Consider the following 6,411-nt stretch of genomic DNA (forward strand, 5'->3'; position numbering starts at 1 on the left):
TTTAACTGGCAATGTCAGAAATTAGAGTGTCTAAGATTGTGGCTTTCAGCTAGTGAGGATGGAGTAGAGTTTGCTAGGGATGGTCCCTGATTCTAAGGGAGTAGAAACTCTTTGCCCAGAATAAGAAGGTGCCCATGTCCTGATTGGCTAGGGAGGCATCCCCACTTTACGTTGCACACTACAGCAGCAGAAGCAGAGGCACAGGTAACAGTCCGAGATGGGCAAAGACCAGGTGATACTGCGCTGTAAGCAGAGGAGAGTCTTTGGATTGCCAACCTGACCTTTCCCTCTCTGTAGCATGGCAAGACAGGAAATTTAAGCCAATTCTCACACACTGGCAAGCAATCTGACTCACACCAGGTTCCTTCTGTCCCTTGTACACATTCTCCCAGACTTTCCCCCCTCACTCTCCAGATTCAGTATGAGAAAAAACTTCATTCACACATGAGCATTAAAGAAGTAAAGTAGAAGCCATGAAATTACGGGCTGGCAAGATAGCTCAGCAGACTAAGTGCCTGCTTAGGCAAGCATAGGGTCTGGGGTTCGATCCCCGGCACTGTGATGCTGGCCCTCCTTGTAGGCATCCTCTAAAAGTTCATGCTGCATAGTGAGACCATGTACCAAATGCATAAAAAAAATCCACGAAATTGAAGAAATGAATGATTACGTATGTAGAAAAAATAGTAAACGCAATATAAAGATAGAAGGGCTCTAAACATAAATAATACAATGCAGAGTTGTACTTGGAATATAAGCATAAAGTAACCAAAGCAGAATGAAGGTAAAGCACTGCTAACAAAAACAGGGCCTAGTGGAACAATTATAGATATGGAAAGTAGATAAAGAGATCACTGATAGATGAAATCTGTTTCTCTGGAGAACCAGATTAATGGAGCAAGGGGAAGAAAAGTCATAATCAGTTAAGAAAATAGGAATGAAATGTCACCAGGAGTTTGAGTCACACGTGAAACAGCTGTTCTGTGGTGTACAGGAAAAATGATGCTTAGCAATTCAGGCCTAGAAAAGCAATATACTTATAAGAGACCATTTTTACATTTTTGTCCAGATCATTATAGTGTCTTCACTGAGCTCAAGACATTGTTCTGAGAATTTCCAAAGGAATACACAGCAGCCTTTCAGAAATCTAAATTAGCCCATTCTGCTCTAACTTTTCAATGCCTTTCTATCACAACTACGACAAAATCATTTTGAGGCTTTATACCAATACTTGTCCTTGTTGGTATGACCTGGCTACATGTGACTTCCTTTCTGGCCTTTGACATACAGAGACTGGCCCTGCTCAGGGACCTGCCCTTGTGCTCCCTTTGTCTGGCGGTCCTGTCCCCCAGACTTTATTCTATATTATTCTTATTCTTCAGGTCTTCACTCAAGTGACAACTTCCCTGCCCCTCTGTCTTACCTGCAGCAGCATTTCCTTTCCTACCAAATCACACTATATCAGCCTTCTTTGCTTTTTATACTCTTTCCATTAAAATATAAGTGCCAGCCAGGCATGGCAGTGCATGTATGTGACTTCAGAACTGGGAGATCGAGGCAGGAGGATGGCAAATTTGAGCCCAGCCTTTGCAATTTAGTGGCTTTTTAAGACTGTCTCAAAATAAAGAAAAATAAGGAAAGAAAAGCAAGGTAAGAAAAGGCTAGAGATGTGGCAGAATGCAAAAGCCAGAGATTCCATCCTCAGTAACACACACATATCCATACGAGATGAGACTAACTGACAGCAGCTTTTAATGTCTAAGCAATATGAGTTTTATTCTGTGAATTTTTCTAAAAGAACTGAAAACATCATGTCATAGTGATATATGTGCAACTATGTGTAAAGCAGCACAATTTGTGATAGCCAAATCTTGGAAACAACCAAAATGCCCATCACCTGAGGAATGGATGAAAAAGATGTGGTGTTTTTATACAATGGAGTACTACTCAGCTATAAAGAATGATAAACCCAAAGCCTTCATATATAAGTAGATGCTACTTGAAGACATACTCATAGTGAAATAAAACAGACACACAGGTGCAAATTTCATAGTTTTTCTAGTGTAAGAACTCAAAAGAAGAAATAAAAAATTGAAAGGTATAACACAGTTAAATGGAAAGTGAGAACTTAAGGATTAAACAATGAAGAGAGAGAAGGGAGAAAAGTTGGGAAATATGGCGGGGGTGAAACCATACATTTATATAAAGAAGATAGTTAAGGCAATGGTCCTAAGAATCTCCGTGTGGTTTTTGAAAATAGCAGTCAATGGGTAGAATTTTCACCCTGATTAACTCTATATGCTGATATCTGTGAACTAAACAATTACACTGAGGATAACAATGTGTAATACTAAAGCCATGCTTGAAATATTTATCACTTTGGTCTTCTATATGTGTACTGCTTCAAATATCATATCAATTATTGCTATACTCTTTTTAAAAAAATAAATGTCCGTAAAAAAAAGAAAAGGTAATAAAAGAAAATAAGAGACAAGAAAAATAATGTCATAAGATTGTCCTGCTACAATGTTGTATATGGTTTGATTTAGAAATTTCTGTGTAAAAATGTGTAATTGGTTTTTTTTCGCATTCTATAGAGATTTAAATTTTAGAATAGCCATGGTTGTTGGAAAATAGCAGTTCCATGTTATGTCTAAGACATTTGATATTCAGATAGGTAGTGATATTAAGCTCAACTGTCTCTGTTACAGTTGATAGCATCATTAAGTTTCTCTTCTGGATGTTTAACAACTGAAGTTTGCAGGCCAAAAATTAGAGAAATAGAGGGGCTACAAGAATAGCCAACATTGTGGCCCCACCCTTTCAAGGTCAGTGAGGATGCAGGACATAAGAGAACCTCTGCTGTGACATCCTGTAACTCAGTGTGTCCCAAATTTTCTGATCAAGGAGATTATGGGGCCACAGAGGAAAGTGATTGATGATGAAGAGTGTGCCTAAGGAGAGTCAGCTAGAGAGAAAAAAATTCTCTCAGGCTTTCACAAAGAGCAAATTGGTCAAGCAATGGCTGTGACTTATCCAGAGTCACTGACAAAAGATCTATAAGGTTTTACATGTGGTTCCAGGGTTCCAAATCCTGAGGGGATTTGACTGACCTTGTCAGATGCAAAAGTTACATTTTTAGTTATATAGGTCTTGCTTTAACTTGGTCTTAACCATCCAGCGGAAAGTGTAACCACGAGGTATAAAAGTAGAGCCATACTAATATGCTAAGCTGTAAAAGGCTAAAGTCAACAACTTCAGACAATTACCCGTTCTGCTGATAACCCACTATTATTATGGACTATTGGACTATATTGGGTAATTTTTCTGAATTCAAGTACCTACAGTCTTTAGACTGGCTTCAAGTATGTAAAGGCCATTTAAAGACTTCTCCAAATAAGCTTCTTTAACTGCAGTGGAACACCCATCTCTGACAAAAGAAAACAAAAACTAGGGATATAAACAAAGGACTGTTTTGTAGTGAAAAAAATCTGTATGCATATACAAGATAGGATATTCTGCTACTTTCTCTCAGTCCAGTGAGAAGAAAGGTTTGTACTAATATTGTTTAGACAAGATATCATGTCTACATCTTGTCCTCTGAATAACTACTATGAAGACAACAATGTGTAACGTATTAATTATTGTAACTGTCATACTAACCTGTTTTGAAACTGTTTCATTGCTGTTTTATCTTTTTTCTCATTAAAACGAATAAAGGATAAAAATAATATTTTTTAAATCTATTATGCTTAAATGCATTTTAGTCAATTGCAAACAAGATCTCTAGCTGTGCATACAGGCACATGCTGGTAATCCCAGCAGTGGGGAAACTGAGGCAGAAGAATAATGAGTCTAAGGCCAGCCTGAGCTATGTAGCACAACCCTATGTCAAAAGAACAAAAAAAAAAAATAGGATTTTTATTGCATTTTAAAACCAGACTGGATTGATATACTCTTAAATATTCATTGGTAGCTGAATCTTCACCTTCTACCTGATTTATACTGATCCTTACCACACAATATTCATGTGTAATAGAGAGATTGATTTCTGGAACTGCTCATAGGATTTCTGACGCTTAGAATTTTTAGGGCAGGACAGTAAGCTGGAGGTTCTGGCAGGCGCTAATATCCAGTCTGAAGGCAGAAATCCCCTTTCCCTGGGCCTCTCACTGTCCTTTCTGTCTAAGGCTATCCTGATTGGATGAAGCCCTCCCCCAACACCTGGGAAGGCTACTCTGCTTCACTCAGGCAGTTAACTTAAGTATCAAGCACATTTGAAAAAAAAAATCTTTATCTCCACAGCAGCATCAAGACTTGCATTTGACCAAATCAATGGACTTCATGTTGGCTCCTGTTGACACATTGAGTTAATCACCATGGAAGTATTTGTTGCTTTTTCACTTCTATGATAGCATATTCTATGCTTTTCTCTATACATGTTTATTTCCTTTGTTCCTAAACTCACTCATCAATCTGTATCATTTTTTTCCCTGAAATTATGTTGTTTCTTTCTCAGTAAATTATTCCATGCTTCATATCTGCAAACTGCCAGATTCTTGAATAATATATTCATATGAGGACTGTTTTTTTCTCTATATTGATTTCATCACATTTGATGGTCTTTTGAATCACTATGAGTTTAGGATGTATTGCCTTACAGCCACCAATGCCAAGTTCGCTATGGAAAAAATCAGCAACCACTAGCAGGTGTCGATGATTCTGGCTAGATCAGGTGGTGAAATAGAGCAGCTGTAGAATGTCTGGGTCATGGTGACATCACAGGATGACACCACAGTGATTTGATTCCACCGGTTCTGAGCTTCCGTCTGATCTCTGCTAACAGATAGGAGAAATGGCGTAGCTCTCAAGTGATGAAATATTTGAGTTATGTGCTGTAGATCTTGCTAAATTGGGCCAAGGAATCTAGTTTAAAATGGGCAAAATGGCCCCCAAAAAGTTTTGTGTCAAAGTACGGGGTTGGCGTTTTAAAGGAAAATCAAAATCATCCAAACATAAGAACCAAACGCAAATTAAAAATAACTTAAAGTAAGTATCAAGGTTAATATTCAAATATACCTTTTTAAAATTTTGAAATGTATATGTGTAGTTCTGTAACTCCCTCACTCAAGATTGTGTTGTTCTTTATGGAGTACTTGTGCTTACTGATTACCATGTAAAACAAATACTGGCAAATAACCATATTGTGCATATGGCTAGGAGTTCCTGTGAAGAGCATGAATATTTACTCTTCTGAAGGGAGTCTCCCCAGCCTTTCTCTGGTCTGTTGTATAGGCCTTGTCCTTGCTTGCTCTTTGTTTTGGCCCTGTGTCCTTGAGATGGGGTGCAGCTTGTCCCTGTGGCTTTAGCAAAGGCTGCCATCTTTGGCAGCCTTCCCTATGTCAGCTCACAATCTGAAGGCAGATTTACCAAAGTGGATGGACCCCTAAGATCAAGACTAGCAGGTGCTACAGAGAGCTGAGTTACTCAGCAGACAGAGTAAGAAGGAAATAACCAAGTCAGATGCCAAGCAGAAATGCCCTGTGTTCTTCCCAGTGGCCTGGGTCTGCTGAGGTGCAAAGCTGCTTTTGCACTTTGTGGGGAGTCTTTCACACATTCTTGCCCATTCACACCTGTAGGGAGCTCTTACTTATGCCACTGATAGGCCTTGAGAAACAAGGAGGACTTCTCTGTTCCCACTACAAGGCAGTTGATCATGGTCACCTGCCGGGTGCTCACCTGGAGAGGCAATGACGTCAGGTCTGGCTCATGGCTTTGCTCTCTTCCTTTCCTTGGTCAGTAGCTCCAAGCCCACTCAACCTCCACCCCAAAGCGAGGTGGAGTTCCTCGCTTTCCCTGGGGTTCCTCCACTTCCCGGCGCAGTCTCCTAAAAGGAGATTTTAAATATATTCACCCCTCTGTGTCTCTGAGTTCTACATCTGGATTCTGAACATAAAGATACCAAAATTATTCAGAAATAAAACCAAGAGTATATAAGCTATTTTGATGTCATTGTTTGCTGAACAAAACAGTATAACAACTAATCCCATGGCACATATATTGCCTTGGGTACTATAAATGATGTAGAGATGATTTACAGGGTAAGAGAGGATGTGCATAGATTACATGGGAGTACTCCACCCACTATTCAAGCTTGGCCTTGAGCTGAAGATAAGAGCGCCTTGGGGGTCAGAGGATGTCGAGGAGTCAGGTTCCCATGGATACCGAGGAACACATTTGTGCATTGACTGTCCGTTGATTCATCATTCTCTTTATGAAACCTACGAAGTTGATACCAGAAAGAATATTTTAGATATGGCTATTTTTCTTTTGATTGAGAGATACTTACCCAGTGAAATAGCACTTGTGAGTGACTTTTGGAAACCCAAAACCTTCCTAAAAAGTACAAATGCT

General features: G+C 39.3%; 1 protein-coding gene across 3 annotated transcripts in view; it reads left to right on the forward strand.

Annotated features, from left to right (window-relative positions):
• Positions 1–6,411, forward strand: part of Pde1a (phosphodiesterase 1A) — a 387,035-nt gene that overhangs the window by 295,269 nt on the left and 85,355 nt on the right. The window lies entirely within an intron of this gene.

The sequence above is a fragment of the Octodon degus genome, unplaced genomic scaffold (assembly GCF_000260255.1).
Source record: "Octodon degus isolate 3935 unplaced genomic scaffold, OctDeg1.0 scaffold00025, whole genome shotgun sequence".
In the NCBI taxonomy this organism is placed as follows: domain Eukaryota; kingdom Metazoa; phylum Chordata; class Mammalia; order Rodentia; family Octodontidae; genus Octodon; species Octodon degus.